Here is a 17,872-nt window from a genome sequence, read left to right on the forward strand (position 1 = left end):
GATGGATTTGCGTTTGTAATAATATTTTGTGGCCCAATAGATTAACTAAGCCAGCGAATGGACCCGCATTCGGGAGGACGACGGTTCAGACCCGTGTCCGGCCACCCTGATTTAGATTTTCCGCGATTTCCCTAAATCAGTGTAGGCAAATGTCGGGATAGTTCCTTTGAAAGAGCGTGGCCGACTTCCTTCCGCAGCGTTCCCTAATCCGACGGGACCGAGGACCTCGCTGTTTGGTCACCTCCCCCCAAATCAAACAACTAACAATAAATTTAAAAATATTTTAAACAAACAATGTTCAATTACACCCCACACCCCGCCCACCACCCCGCAAAGTCTCAACATTTCTAATTCGTTAATCAAATGCAGGGATACAATGGTGTGCGGTATGTGCAGTTGGAGCGATATGGAACCCCCTGATACGTCTAAATACGACTCTGATATGTGGCAAGTACGTTAGCATCCTGTCTGATCATCTGCATCCATTCATGTCCATTGTGCATTCCGACGGACTTGGGCAACTCCAGCAGGACAATGAGACACCCCATAGGTCCAGAATTGCTAAACAGTGGCTCCAGGAACACTCTTCTGAGTTTAAACACATCCACCGGTCACCAAACTCCCCACACATTAATATTATTGAGCATATCTGGGATGCCTTGCAACGCGCTGTTCAATAGAGATTTCACCCCATCGTACTTTAATGATTTATGGATAGGCCTGCCGGATTCATGGTGTCCATTCCCCCCAGCACTACCTCAGACATTAGTCGAGTCCATGCCGCGTCGTGTTGCGGCACTTTTGCGTGCTCACGGGGGCCCTACACGATATTCGGCAGGTGTACCAGTTTGTTTGGCTCTTCAGTGTATATACTGATCGTTAAGCATCTTATGTCATCCACTCGAACAGCGATAATGCTTGGTACAGCAAGCAAGCAAGCAACAATAAACCAAGAATTCTTTGCTCTCCTTCCACAGATATTGCAGGATATAAAACAGTCGAGAAGTTCTACTTCTCACTGTACTGGTTTTGTTTCAAAGAAAAATACATAATGCTTACACAAGATTTTCTTAAGCGTGTTCTGTTATTACGAGTGGTTCCGTTTTTCCTACGTAGTACTTTGTCTGGTGATGTTCATCCGAAACCAGTCACAAAATAACAATGCAAAGACAGTCCGTGCTTCTCCAATAATAGAATTTCAGGGGCTTTGTTACTTTATACGTATCTACAGTTGTCTTGAATAACTAATGATGAACCACCTCTCAGAGACCAACATAATCAAACTTCGCTTCTTACATTCAAAGATCAGTATGACGGATCAGACAGCTTTAACCCTAAATAAGTACATACATATTGTTTTATTGTTACCATTCCAAATTTTCTTAACATAATCACTGCATGACTTGTCGCAATAAAGATTGTGTGTCTCCGTATATGAACAACAAACATCATGTGTTCGTGTAGAATGCCCTGGGATGATTTAGCTCAAATATTTCATTGTTACATGCATAGTCACTTATAATTATTTACGTATTCTGATGATATGCTTCGATGCTCTGAAATATATAATAAACGTCTGCTCAGAATACGTATTTCCTATTCTGGATCGTAGTAATATTTTATGAAAACATCTGGAAACCCGTGACGCAGAGGTAGCAACGCTAGCCACTAGAGCACGAGCTGCGGACAACGAAATATGAGTTGACTGTGTAAAGCTGAAAGGGCAGAAGCATAATTCGGGAAACTTCCCGAACAAGAGCCCAGTAGGACGGAAAAAACGACGTGCATAAGAATTTATGCTCCGCATTTCGTTTCAGAATGAAGAGGAGCCAAGGGAAGTGAATGGATGCACGAAAAAAAACTGAAATCTTGCCAGTTCGCTGGCGCTGTAAATAAAGAGATTGTTTGTGCGTAATGGACACTGGTTATTAAATACTGCAAAACGTCTAGCAGACCAGTCTGAAACAAACAGAGGCGAAGCAATATCAGACACAGTAGATGTGTGACCGCCTGAAGGTATTCGAATCGTAAAACCGCAACACTGTCAAGTTAACAATTAGCAGTCTCTTATGCCCATATTGAAAGATAAGTGAACGGGTGAATGACTAGGCCGAATCTTGTTACCGAACTCTGATAACAGTCCAGGGAGGAACTCTAAAGAGCTAGACGTGGTTTTGGCTACCTTGCTAATGCAACAGAAAGAATGAAACTGTAGTGTCACCGCTAGACACCACACTTGCTAGGTGGTAGCCTTTAAATCGGCCGCGGTCCGGTAGTATACGTCGGACCCGCGTGTCGCCACTTTCAGTGATAGCAGACCGAGCGCCGCCACATGGCAGGTCTAGAGAGACTTCCTAGCACTCGCCCCAGTTGTACAGCCGACTTTTCTAGCGATGGTGCACTGATTTCTACGCTCTCATTTGCCGAGACGATAGTTAGCACAGCCTTCAGCTACGTTATTTGCTACGACCTAGCAAGGCGCCAGTATCCGTACTGTTGATATTGTGAATCATGTACCACAAAGAGCGACGTTCGTCATTAATGGATTAAAGTTAAGTATTCCACCAGCTATGTCCGTTTTTCTCAATTCTAATTCCCTTGTCATGTTCCAGACCTCACGCCAGCCTGCGTGAGCTAAAACGCGTGCATTTCGGCCTCCTTTAGTTATACGGGTTGGCTCTCCTGCCAACCACAACAGAAACAATACAAAAATCATGTAATCAGAGGAATTATACTTTGGAATCAAATATGGCTCTGAGCACTATGGGACTTAACATCTTAGGTCATCAGTCCCCTAGAACTTAGAACTACTTAAACTTAAGGACATCACACATATCCATGTCCGAGGCAGGATTCGAACATGCGACCGTAGCGGTCACGCGGTTCCAGACTGAAGCGCCTAGAACCGCACGGCCACACCGGCTGGCCTGCATTTACCACCACCGGCACATGTGCGAAGTCCTCAGTTGGTTTCAAGTACCAGTCGTGGTCAGAAGAGTTTAATTTCGAGTGCAGTATATCGGAGATAAGTAAACTAGAACGTCGGCAAATTGTTCGCGCTAGTATTGTGGGCGCTTCCATGACCACGGTAGCCAAAATAATTGCTTTTTCTAGCGGCACTGCATTGAAGATTTGTACCCGACACAAGGAAAGCGGAAAAACAACATCCGCTAAGTCACAACGCGGATGGAAGTGTATCTTGGGAGATCGTGACAGACCATCATTGGAGTGGAACGTGACGAGAAATGAGACAACTGCAAAAGTCACTGCAGAACTGAATGTCGTATTCGCGATCACTGTCAGCACCAAAACAACACGAATGGAGCTTCAGAAGCAGGGAACTGCAGGCGATCTGGAATTCCAAAGCCACTCGTCAGTGATACAAATGCCCGTAACTGGAAAACGTAGTGCCGAAGTCATAAAAACCTGGACTATGGATCAATGGAAGAAAGTCACAGTCGGATGAGGTTTCACACTTACTTCTGACGAGTTTACGAACCATGAGTGGAACCTTGCGGGTGTTTGGTGACAATTTGGGCAGCCACATCGTGGTTTTACACGGTCAGCATGGTTACTCTGCAAGGTCACGCTATTGCCAAGGATTATGTGACTATTTTGGCTGACATCATCATCCCATGATACAATATTTGATCCATAGAGATTCTGGACATATGTGAAGTATGTTAGCGGCAAGAAACAATTGATGCCTTCTCTGCGCTATAACAACGGAGATACTATCGAAGACAGTGCTGCCAAAGCAGAGTTACTAACCACAGCCTTCCGAAATGCCTTCACAAAAGAAGCCGAAGTAAATATCCCCGAATTCGAATAGAGAACAGCTGCCAACATCAGTAACGTAGAAGTAAATATCCACGGAGTAGTGAAGCAACTGAAAACACTTAATAAAAGCAATTCTGGTCCAGACTGTATACCAACTAGGTTCCTTTCCGAGTATACTGATGCATTAGCTCCATACTTAACAATCATACACAACCGCTCGCTCGACTTAAGATCCGTACCCAAAGAGTGGAAAGTTGTACAGGTCACACTAATATTCAAGAAAGGTAGTAGGAGTAATCCACTACATTACAGGCCTACATCGTTGACGTCGATATGCAGCAGGATTTTAGAACATATAATGTGTTCTAACACTATGCATAACCTCTAAGGAAACGGTCTATTGACAGACAGTCAACATGGGTTTACAAAACATCGTCCCTGTTAAACACAACTAGCTCTTCATTCACATGAAGTGCTGAGTGCCAGTGATAAGGGATTCCAGATCAATTCCGTGTTCCTGGATTTCCGGAAGGCTTTTGACACTGTTCCACACAAGCGGATCGTAGTGCAATTGCGTGCTTATGGAATATCGTCTCAGTTATATGACTGGATTTGAGCCGACCTGTGTCGCCTTGCGGTTCTAGGCGCTTCAGTCTGGAACCGCGTGACCGCTACGGTCGCAGGTTCGAATCCTGCCTCGGGCATGGATGTGTGTGATGTCCTTAGGCTAGTTAGGTTTACGTAGTTCTAAGTTCTAGGGGACTGATGGCCACAGTTGTTAAGTCCCCTAGTGCTCAGAGCCATCGTAGTAACTGACGGAAAGTCATCGAATAAAACAGAAGTGATTTCAGGCGTTCCCCGAGGTAGTGTTACAGGTCCTTTGCTGTTCCTTATCTATGTAAACGATTTGGAAGACAATCTGAGCAGCCGTCTTCGGTTGTTTGCAGATGACGCTGTCGTTTATCGATTAATAAAGTCATCAGAAGATCAAAACAAACTGAAAAACGATTTATAAAAAGTATCTGTATGGTGTAAAAAGTGGCAGTTGACCGTAAATAACGAAACGTGTGATGTCATCCACATGAGTGCTAAAAGGAACTGAAACTTCGGTTACACGATAAATCAGTCTAACCTAAAAGCCTTAAATTCAACGAAATACCTAGGTCTTACAATTACGAACAACTTAAATTGGAAAGAACACATAGCAAATTTTGTGGGGAAGGCTAACCAAGGACTGCGTTTTATTGGCAGGACACTTAGAAAATGTAACAGACCTACTAAGGAGACTGCCTACACTACGCTTGTCTGTCCTCTTTTAGAATACTGCTGCGCGGTGTGGTATACTTACCAGATAGGACTGACGGAGTACAGCGAAAAACTTCAAAGAAAGGCAGCACGTTTTGTATTATTGCGAAATATGGGAGAGTGTCACAGAAATGATATAGGAATTCGGTTGGAAATCATTAAAAGAAAGGCGTTTTTCGTTGCGATGGAATCTTCTCACGAAATTCCAATCACCAGCTTTCTCCTCCGAATGTGAAAATATTTTGTTGACACCGACCTACATACGTAGGAGCGATCATCACGATAAAATAAGGGAAATCAGAGCTCGTACGGAAAGATATAGGTGTTCATTCTTTCCGAGCGCTATACGAGATTGGAATAATAGGAAATTGTGAAGGTGGTTTGGTGAACCCTCTGACAGGCACTTAAATGTGATTTGCAGAGTATCCATGTAGATGTAGATAGTGATGCACGACAGTCATCATATCTCAACATTCTAGGAAAGAAGGTTGCATGACCCCACCATCATCGTTACCAAAAGTAGCCATTGTTTCGTGTGAAGAACGGTATAAGACTCCCTTGAAAACAGTTCAGGGTCTATATTTATCCACTAATACACGACTGGAATCTGTTTTGAACGCCAACTGTTTTCATACGGTGTATTAAGCATGGAAATGTGTTGCGTTTGTTGGTTTTCCCTATTTTTGTTAAAAATTGTTAAAATGTGTGTGAAATCTTATGGGACTTAACTGCTAAGGTCATCAGTCCCTAGGCTTACACACTACTTAATCTAAATTATCCTAAGTACAAACACACACACACACCCATGCCCGAGGGAGGACTCGGACTTCCGCCGGGACCAGCCGCGCAGTCCATGAATGCAGCGCCCAAGACCGCTTGGCTAATCCCGCGCCTATTTCTGACCACCCGCTACATCACCTTCATAATGCTGTGTCCGCGAGCAGCCGCAGACCGGTGCACACGTCAGAAAAAGAGAAGAGGAACGGTGACGACGCAAGGCGGGAAAACCGCCTACGGACGGGACCCAAACCCACGCCGCAGTCGAGCAACAGGGATGACAGAACGGCGGACCAGACACAACAAGAGCATGTCTTTAGAGACCTGACCAAAGAGCAAAGCAAGTACCTAAGTGAAGTCGACGACGAGTAGTCTGTAGTACGGTGAACATAGTGAAGAACTCCACGAAACGAAGTGCACGAGGTGCGGCAGTATTTATGCCGGCCGCGTCTACCATCGATGTCCATTTGCTCCGGCGGTCATTCAACTTCCGCGCAGCCCGATACCTGGCATTAAATGTATGAAAGTACCCATTTCATGTATCAAAGAAAGGCGTTGTGGTATACATTGAGCCTGTCATTCTCTCATTGTAGCCATTATGAATGGGATGGAGAAATTTCCTCCTAACTCGGGTACAAAAATGGTTCAAATGGCTCTGAGCACTATGGGACTTAACATGTGAGGACATCAGTCCCCTTGACTACTTAAACCTAACTAACCTAAGGACACCACAGACATCCACAACGGAGGCAGGATTCGAACCTGCTACCGTAGCAGCATCGCGGTTCCGGACTGAAGAGCCTAAAACCGCTCGGCCACAGCGGCCCACGAAACTCGAGTATAGTGTTGTCCTCTGGAATCCTTTTACTGTACGGAATATCCAGAGGTTTTCCAGTGACGTAATAGCAACTTAACGATTCTTAGTTTATCAGAATTATCACTGGTACAACATCTGACCAAGTAACACAAAGATGGGTTTGGAGTCAACGAAGAACTAATTAACTAGCCTACGAACCTTCGGTAGCGAGCATCGTCAAAGCGAGGCGTTTGCAATTGGCAGGCCATGTTGTGAGAAAGGACCATAGCAGAATAGTCTGTCAGATTCGTGAAACGAAGGCGGAAGGCTCGAGACCTCGTGGAATACCAAGAAGAAGATGGCAGTAGGAGGTGATCTCTGACTGCAGAATGTTTAGTGTCACTGAATGAAAGGAAGCGGGAAGGGACAGGAAGAACTGGATGTAGATGTTGTCAGCGGCGCAGGATCGTCATGTATCATAGAAGCCAACGGAATGAGGAAGTGTGAGTTTACCAGAGTGGTTCTTCCAAGCGATAGCACCAAGTAGACTGATTATTACCTGCAGAAAGAACTGAAAGAATGAAAATTCCCGTGTTCCATAATAAAGCCAACCTTTCTTCAACCACAGCACTGATTAGCTTCCAGCTAAATCGTAAATTCCTTCAGAATTCAGGCAAATCAGTTAGACTGTAGTAGGCCCTAGAGGAGGGAAGGAAGTATATTCTATACAATGTCATATTGTGGTATTGGCAGTTCAGTGTTGCCTTACTAGATTCTTGTGGCTCTAAAGTGGTATATTTTCTATAGTGAAAGCTGTTTAGCCCATACATTTCATTAGTAGACCTGTGTCAGATAGGGAGGTAAAAGCTGGACGAGATACTCGCCATTTAAACGAACCTGGAGTGAATTATCAAAAGTGAACAAAATGCGCTGTTTCTACATAAGTGGTTTCTTGATGTTACATTCTTCAACTATCACCTGGAGACTTTTTTTTTAACTTTCTTATTTTACGGAGAACGTGGCAAGGAATTCGTTGGAGGGCACATATTTTCATTCGTGAGGTTGGATGTTTGAAATTTAACTGAATGCAATTTTATTACAATAGTGGAGTGATCAGCGGTGTCAGAATTGTATTTTTTAACTATCAAGTACAGGACAGCGTCTGCTAACAAAGTATTTTATTGATACAGAGTTAAAAAGTTGATGCTGCTCCACCGATGAACAGTTCCATCACTGACAAAGGCAAAAATTAAAGCGCATGCCGTCCGTCACAAAACGCTATGAGGGTCTGGACAGCGGTACGGACCTGTTTCCAAGATTTTTGCTCCATGAAGAGGGAGAGTCGTGGAATGTTACAGTTCATGTGTCGTTAAATACAGGGGTATATTCATCAGCGCCACTACCATGAATTCTGTGTATGTCAGTATATTAATTCTTCTCTGTGTGAATAGCAGCTCGTGGAACCGTATTGTTTATATGACCTTTCACACGGTTCCGGCGCAATGAAACATTTACGGGTATCCACGAGATTTACGTACTTCGCTTCCGCGGCTTCTCTAGGTGACTTCAGTTGCTGAGACAGATGACGTCTGATTTCCTCGCCCGCTTACAGACGGCGTCATGACATGATAGATCATGCATTCGTTTTAATCATGCATTACTTTTATTTCCCTTTCGCTATTGAATGTTTCATAAAATGGGTGGAATTCTGTAACTACTACTTTTCAATACCTGTAGTTACAATACTGTTTCTTGTGTGCAATTTACTTGGTAATGAAAAGTGCAGGAATCTCAAAAAACATTTCCTTGAATAATGTAGTGCAGTGGATAAGTACGGAGCAAGTATATGGTTCAAACCTCAGCGCATCCATATTTAAGTTTCCTGAAGTTAGACGCTTCCCATACTGAAGCGATGTCCGAAGGGACATAGTTCTTCTGATGAATATTGTATTTATTCGAAGATAGCAGACACGAACTTTCGATTAAAATGTCCTCCACAGTACAGGCAGGGATTACTCAGTGTGTGTGTGTGTGTGTGTGTGTGTGTGTGTGTGTGTGTGTGTGTGTGTGAGTACAGGTTGTGACGTAGGACGACGTATGGATATATCGGTCTGGCTGTGAGTCGTGCACGGGTAGCCGAGGTGGTTAAGGCGACCGCTCGCGTAAAGCAGGAAACACTCATTCGAGTCCCGGTCTTGTACAAATTTTCAATGTCGTCATTCATTTATAGAGTCGATGGTTGTTCATATTCCAACTGCGAATACATTTCAAGTACTAGCATATCTTGTCAAAGCTGTCAAATGTATATGCAAAAACCAAATAAAACTCCAGTTCATCATTTTTAACCATCATAAAAATTTTGCTTATCACAGAATCATGTTTTGTTGAAAACATACACAGTATGAAAGTAATTTTACGTCTCTACTATAGTGCATACAAAACGTTTTTTGGACGTAGATGCCGATACGCATACATTTTTGTGTTTATGTTTTGTTTTAGTTGCCACTGACACCAAAACAGAACGTTTAAGAAAGAAAATCGGACAAGAGCGAGTAGGACTCATGCTATTATGGTACCGTATGTACACAGAATTACGACGACTTTTTGCCAATAATCGATATAGATGCTGATACATAGACACTCATAATACACTAGGTCAACCCTCATATTTTAATAGAAACTTGTGAAGTACTTAGAATGCTCGCCTAAAATAAATTTTCTTGTCAAAGGAAATATTTGTGACATTCTGATTACATTCTTGTGGCTGACACTCCCAATCCCTTTATATAGTAATCAGATTCTACACTCAAGTGTAAACAAACCGCATCGTTCTCACATCTGCTGTGGACATCTTTCACCGTATTTCAGCCAGTTAGCACGGAATATATGTAACTTATATGCACAGATCTTCCTCGTCTATCACTCGACCTATGGCCAGATCAAAACCTCTGCACCAATTCCTGAGATTACGAATGCAATTTAAGTTTGTAATTGTAAAAAAAAAAATAATTATGAGATGTTATTATAAATTTACGATTTTCGGATTTTTTTCCTTTTCTTGTTCTGTGGAACCTTGCTTCTTGCCACATTTCATGATTGGATGGCAACGGGAAGTATCCTATAGGTTTCGATGAGTAAGTTTATATCATAAAACAGCCGTATCTTTTGTTTCCACTGACTTAGAGTATAAAATGTTTTCCAACGTTTCAAAGCGCCTAGGGACCATACCTCTTAATATCTGACTTAACCTTAAACTTGATGTCTCTTCCCCCCCTCCAATGGTAAAGGGCTCTCAACAGTCGAACAGACAGAATGACATACACAAGAACAGACAACAGAGTGATCCTAAAAGGGTTCCTTTTTTATTGACTGAAATACGGAATCTAGAAGTTTGTCTTTGCCTTTTTTACTCTTCAGCCCTATAAATGTTTCAGTAAGGCATTCACCTTTTCCACATATCTTCTGAGTAGATCTGCATTCAACCGCTACCAAAACATAGACTTGCCTCTCGAATTCTCTGCCAGAACTGTATCCAGAGGAAGCCTGCACGCGTTCCTTGGTGTTGCGATCAGTTAACTCGTTTACTCAAGTTTCACCATCACTGCGGTCGCCGTTAGCTGTGAATCTAGTTACTACGGAATTCGCAGCGTACTAATTGAAAGCAAGTGCCTTGCTTCGGTTCTAATGTAGTTCCAGTACCTAGCCTTTCCGATTAATGGAAGGGACGTCGGCCTCCAGCAACTATTTCAAACTTGAGAGCGGAAACAGGGAACGGCTGAGAGAACACGATGGCAGATTACTGTGTAAGATCCCGTCCGAATCGCGAATGATACGGCTAAGCTCAGGCCGCGCCAACAATTCCGGTGAAGTAAGACACCTTCCTCCCGCACGGAATAGCGTCCCGTAGGAATTAAACGAAACTCCGTGCAGAATGGAGTAATCCGCCGTCCCCGCTGTAGGGCTTTAATTCTGCATTACTAGGTTCTCTCAGCAGTCAATTCCGTAGTAATGGACGTCCAATCTTACAGCGCAGATGTAAATACACTACAGTAGCGAGCAAACGGAGGAAGTTTGGAGGGGAACACTTAAAATACGTACAGTAAAAGGATTACGGTGTTACACAACGTTTGGGTGATTTACAATGCATCTGAATCACGCTCTCAAAGCCACCTTACGGTGTGTGGCGGAGTGTACTTCTGGTAACACTATTTTTAGCCCTGTCTTATTCCATTCACGATGGACGTAGGAAGAATGTATTTCGGTTTAGCTCTGTACGAGCTCTTATTTCTGTGAGTCTCTCCTCGCAATCGTTTCAGTGAATAGTGCGAAGAAATTGAAGAGAGAAACAGAATGGGGACGTCTAAGGATCTTTACAGCAAAGGAAAATTCCAGGCGAAAATTGGAACGTTAAACGACAGAAGCGGTACAGATCAAACATAAGCAGAGGACATTAAGGGAAGATGGGCAGAATATTTAGAAGATCCATATAAGAAACAAGAGATTGAAAACATCAGGCAGCCAGTTGCAAACCAAAGGTTTAGTTTTCGATATTTATAAAAATCTCTTCCTCAGAAGGAGTGGACCTTATTACATCACATGGTGGTAAATTACATTAACTGAAGCCGAGCGTCTCTTTTCATGTATAAAATTGATATAAAAACCAGAAACATCACATGACAGCTAAAAACAGCAGCGAGATTATATTCATCGTACGTCAGAATAAATGTACAAATGCGTTCGCCCACTGATAAAGGCTCTTGTCTACAAGAAATTATAACAGGAGTCCAAAGAATAAAATATGCTTATAAGATATGTTTTCGCTATGCCAGAGACAAAGGCCACGTTTAAGATTTTTAAATATAAGAAAGACCTGAATACTGATGAACATAAGGATAATGTGATTTTAGAACCAAAGCCAGATATTTGGGACAGTGAAGTCAAACATGCCCTGTAAAATATTGCCAAAAACAAGGCTAGTGGCCATAATGGAATTCCAGCAGAATTGTTCAAAGGTACTGAAAAGAATGCAGATAAAATTTTGCATTCAATAGGTAAGAAAATATGAAGAAGCCACTAGAGGACAAAAGCCTGCAAAAGCTCAGAATTCACCCCGATTCCAAAAAAGCCAACTTTTAAAACCTATTCCAATCACAGAAGAATCTCAAATGTCTCACTTGAGAAACAAGTCACGCTTAAAATCTTGCAAAATAGACGTCGCTGGTATGTAGACCGAGAGACATCTGAAGAAGAACCTAGAATTCGTAAAGGGAGAAGGACCACAGATCAAATTGCCAACATGCGATGGGTTATGGAGAAGGCAAGAGAATTTCAGAAAGATGTGTAGCTCTGATTTATTGATCATGTTACACATTTTGACTGCGTTCATCACAATAAATTATGGGAAATACTCAAAACCAAGGGAGTACCTGATCACCTCATTTGCTTGCGAAATTTATACTCTGGCCAAAAAGCAACGGTAAGAACAATATGTCGAGCAACTAAATGACTCAAGTTCCTGAAAGGAGTACGGCAAGGCTGCATAATGTAACCTTATTTATTCAGTATGTACTTGGAGCACAGTATGAGGAATGTTGGGTTAGAAGAAGAAGGAACCGGAATTAAAATAGCTTGGATGAATAATCTTACATATACAAATGGTACCATACTGATAGCATAAAGTGAGGAAGGGCTAAAGAACCTCTTACTGAGGGAGAAAGAAGAAAGCGCAAAGGCTGGTCTAATGCCGAAATCAAGAAAACAAAATAATATGGCTGTTACACCTGTAACTTTATGGCGCACAAGAGTAGAAACAATGAAGATGGTTTCTACATTCAGTTATCTCGGCTGCCAGATCTCTGCTGATGGTGACTGCAGCCACGAAATTAAAAGACGCTTGTTGCCAGTCAGAAAGGCAATGTCCACCCTCGAAAATGTTTTAAAGGGTAGATACATAACTCCAACAATTGATGTGAAATGTGGACTATAAGAAACGCTGAACTGCATAAAATACACACCTTTGAATTGTAGTGTTGCGAGAAATTCCTTAGAGTTATACAGACCGCAAAGAGAACGAATAAATAAATATTACAGCAAACAAGACCAGATTGCCTCTGTCAAGATGTGACACTGAAACAAAAACGGACCTACTTTGGGCTGACAAAGAGAAGAAATTATTTTGTGGAAAAGACGTTAATGCTGTGGGAGATCTAAAGCACAAGGAGAAGTTGGGCAGCAAAGGATGAGATCGATCGATGGCAACACAGAAGTAATGAAATCCAACCTGGAAAGTCTCCGAAAGAAAGTGCAGAACAGAAGAACTTTGTGTCCTTTAATTCATAAGATCATGGGATCATTGAGAACTGGAATCCATTCAACGAATAGAGATAGAGGGAAATGTAGGAGAAAGTAGTACGTCGCCCGACTCTTCTGGGAAAGTACGCTCCTCTCTTGCGGCGTCTGGCACTGGAGTTCGTTGAGCGTCATCCCAACGGTCTCGCGCCAACTGAACAATCCCATAAAGAAACTGGACGCTCTTTGTTGAATCATCTTTGTCTTCTTGTAAGGTCTCTGTCTCGTGCGGTAATGGTTCCACATTCAAGAATCCGTTGTACGCTTTACAAACTCTTCATTTTTGGATTAAATACATTTCCTTAAGACTCTCCTGATGGATCTCAGGCTATCATCAGTTTCTTCCCCGATGTTTTATTATCATTCCACTTTAGCTCGCTCCAGGCGGTTAGATCTACACGTCTTACGGTAGTTACTGTTTCGATTGATTTTTCACCAGTAATGTAACCATATTGACCAATGATCTGTCAACTATTCGTGAACATTTCCGCAAATGGAAGTGCCTCTAAGACAGCCAATATTGCAACTAGACAACAATATTGCCAGCAAAGAGCTCATGGTTCACCCTGAATGAAGATACTCCGAAATAACAGGAAAACAAAATGTCTATGGGTCACACTTGATAGAATCCTCAGCTACAAACAACGTCTTCTAAGAACAGATGACAAAGTAAAAGCTCAAAATAACATCATCCACAAAACCCTGTGGCACATTTTGGGATCAATTACACCAACACTCTGTACTTCAACTCTGGGATTCTTTTACCCTGTTGCGAAATATTCTGGCTGAATAGGGTTCACACAAAACTTATTGATACACTGCTCAATCACTCCACACGTCTTATAACTGGTACCATGAGACCTTCAGTTGCTTTATGTCTACCCATACTTAACCACACAGCACATCAATCTCTGCCATGGGAAAGTGGGACTGTACAGGAGTGCAAAAACTACAGAAACGCAAACTTTTCAGTCGTCAGCAAAGGTAGATTTCGCTCTCGTCACCCACCCCTGAGAACGGCAAGAATGTGAGTTGAAGACAACTTTAATATCGGAGACTGCTGGAGACACACGTGGCAGATTAATGGTCCGATGGATCAACTTAAGATTCCATGCATATCGAACAAACAACCTCACTCTAATCTGCCATGCAAGATCTGGTCGATTCTTAACCGAATGAGAGCTAGCAGTGGAAGGGGACCAGACTCTGCACTAGTGGAAATAAATAACTTTTCCATGTTGTCATTGTGGTGCCGTAAAGCAGACAGTTTGCCACGTAATTCCAGAATGTCCTCTAGACGTTCTGCAGGAAATCCAACAGATTTCCTAGTGATGACGGAGGGATCAATGAACTCTATTCGTGACCTCTATATTAGATTGCTCTTTGAGATAATTTTAATATTATTTTTTGCTGTGTACCCATACGCTAAATAAAAATAAAATGAACAGGGGTGCAATGATTTGCCTACTTAGTGTATTACATTTATTTGCGATTAAGATTCATTTTCGGCCCATCATCTGCAGGTGTTCATTCATTTTTATACAAGCTTCTCGCATTTCAATCTACCTATAGTCAACAGCACTGTCTACCATCTGCGAACTTCCAACGTTCCCCATCATTAACAGAAATACTTTGTAGTAACCGCCTTATAGTATTCCCTTCACGTAGTCGTGAAATTACATTAACATCTGTCGATTTTGTTCCATTCAGAATATCCAATCGGAAATTCTAAAATCACCAGGGGAAATGACAACAAAGCAACTATTCAAACTGGAGTGTAGAAGCTATGAGACTGGTGATGTGCCACCAGGCCTTCGGAAAAATGTCATCCACACTATTCTGAAGGTAGGAAGGGTCAGATAGGTGCGAAGACTATCGAGTAAGCAGTTTAACATCTGATGTGTCCAAGATGCTAAAAGAATATATAGAAAAATGGGAAAGAAACGTCAGGATCTCTTAGATGATGATCAGTTTGACTTTAGGAAAGTCAAAGGCAGCAGTGCGGCACTTCCGGCTTTGCACTTGATAATGGAATCTAGAGTGAAAAAAATCATGATACGCTCATAGAGTCTGTCGATCTAGAAACAATGTGGAATAGCTAAGATGTTTGAAATTATGAGAAAAGTTGGAGTAAGCAACAGGGATAAAGGAATGACACATAATATGTACAAGAAACAAATGGGAACAATAAGAGTGGACGACCGAGAACGAAGTGCACAGATAAAAAGGATGTAACACTCGAATGCAGTCTTTCGCCCCTATCGAAGAAGCAGTGACAGATTTAAAGGAAAGGATGAAAAATTGGATTAAAATTCAGGATGAAACGATATAAATCATAACATTCCTTGATGGCATTGCCATCCTCAGCGAAAGTTAAGAGGGGTAATAGGATTTTCTGAATGTAATGCACAGTCTAATGAGTAGAGAGTATGTTCTGAGAGTACGCGGGAAAAATACCTAAGAAATGAGAAGTTGCAGAAACGAGAACATCGACAAACTTCATATCAGAATTTGGGACCACGAAGTAGACAAAATTAAGGAAGTCTGCTACCTACACACCAAAACAACCCATGAGGGACGGAGCAAAAAGGCATAAAAAGCAGACTAGCACAGGCAAAGAGGTTATTCCTGCGAAATGTTATCAAACATTGGCCTCAATGTGATGAAGATTTCTGAGAATGACTGTTTAGAGCACAAAATACTGTGATAGCGAGTCATACACAGTGAGAAAAAGAAACAGAAGAGAATCGAAGCGTTTAAAATGTGATGCTGCAGGAGAATGTTGGAAATCAGGTGCGCTGGTGAGATGAGGAATGGTGTGGTTCTCTGTAGAATTGGCCAAAGAAGCAACATCTGTAAAAACACTGACAAGGAGGGATACGATGATATGACAAATGTTAAGACATTAGGCATTAACTTCTACGGTACTTGAGGGAATTGTAGTGTGTAATGACCGCAGGGAAACACGGAGACTGGAATACATCCATCAAATAACTGAAGACGTGGGGAGTCTTATGTGCAAGGCAGTCCTAAATTCAACCACGAATCAGATCCGATACTCAGTAATCCCGCACTTTGTGCAATAAACGACAGAGCAGAACGGTATGTATTACATCAACCTGTGCGTTTTGTCTACTGCGTTCTTAGTCTCACTGACGCAAAGAGCGGTGAGTTTCGTTATAAAAAAAAAATGTCATTATGCGTAAGCATAAATTAAGTTCCGACATCACGAAGAGTGACATAATGCATACGATCATTTTTATTAAGTTTTAGGTGTTAATTTACTCTAAAATGTGCATGATTTTACTCTATAGCGCCCGGGATTCATATTTCATGTGGCCTTGGTAACGAGTGCACTGTTACGTCCACGCTGTCCTTTAAGATACTTCGGGCACACTTTGACACATGGTTGGGATCAAAGCGAACAGAAAATAGTTAGCTTTCGTTTAATGCACCTTCTGTGGACCTTTATGAGACGTCACGCTTTCTAGTTATCACAGCATTTCACATGTAGTATGCGAATAAAAACTTCCTACCTCAGCGAAAATAACATTGCTGGCTGAAGCTGACTGAGTAAAACAAACCTAAAGTCAGAATTTGGGATCACGAAGTAGACGAAGTAAAGGTAGGCTGCTACGTAGGCAGCAAAATAACCCTTGAGGTACGAAGCAAGGATGACATAAATAGTAGACTACGCAAAGAGACCATTCCTGGCCAAAAGCGTCAAAATTGTGCATATCATGGTAGTCGTCAAAGCTGTACATCTAAAACATCTTGTGAGTGATAGTTATTCCTGAAAACGTAACTATATTTGAAGAAGTGATATCATTTTATTTCGTTACCTTCCATTCAGAAGACAGTTGCACTCAGCGACTGTTATATTGACTTGTAAATAATAGATTTCAGCTATCGGTCGTCCTTTCTAAATTTTATTAGCAGATCTAGATGCATTGATCAAAAATAATAGTTCATTGAGAATGGCTAGTTTCTAGCTGAAATCTAGATCTTCCAATAAAATTTAAAAAGGGCGACCGATAGCTGAAATCTATTATTTACAAATCATTTGATTTGTTTGTTTAACCTGATCGGTTTTTGGGATCTAAGGCTCCTTCATAAATCGACCCTTAATTTTACACATACAACAGTTACTTAAAGGATGAAGATAATTTTAAAATGATATGCAGTAATGAAGTAATATGAACACAACTGAAATTTATTGGAAACAAGATACGGATTTAGAACTAATAGCGATGCTACTTACTGTTGCTGTTAATACGCGGTCCAGTCACACTAATGTGAACATCGCCCATGTTCGAAGTCAATGTGCAATAACCACTCACAGACACAGATGACCACTGGTAGAGGAGAGTATATAAGGCGTGTTGGTGGGACGTGGATAACAGTGCAGTCATTGTGGTAATGCGGAAACGGAGCGATTTACCTAACGTCCAAAAGAGCATGGTCATTGGATTCTGGGCCAAGGGTAAATGCACTTCCGAAACAGCTAAGTCTGCAAAATGTTCGCATAACACAGTGGTAAAAGTAAACCGTGGATGGCGAAATGGCGTTATCCCACACCGTCGCGGAGGTAACTCTGATGTACCGTGTCCCGTAGATGACAGTAGTGAATTATAGCTGCGGAGATGTGTATAGGCGAATAGACGTGCAACTGTTGAGCAGCTGACCGCTCAGGTGAACTTATGGACTACCAAATGCGCCTCCTCAACGACCGTCCAGTGTTGGTCTCTCTAACATGCGCTGATTCTAACACCCATTCTGATTAAATTCACCGGAGACGAAGGCTAGAATCTGCACTCCAATACCGCAACACGATGTTCACCGTGTGGCCTTTTCTGATGAATCACG

This window comes from Schistocerca gregaria, chromosome 7 (assembly GCF_023897955.1).
Source record: "Schistocerca gregaria isolate iqSchGreg1 chromosome 7, iqSchGreg1.2, whole genome shotgun sequence".
NCBI classification, from domain to species: domain Eukaryota; kingdom Metazoa; phylum Arthropoda; class Insecta; order Orthoptera; family Acrididae; genus Schistocerca; species Schistocerca gregaria.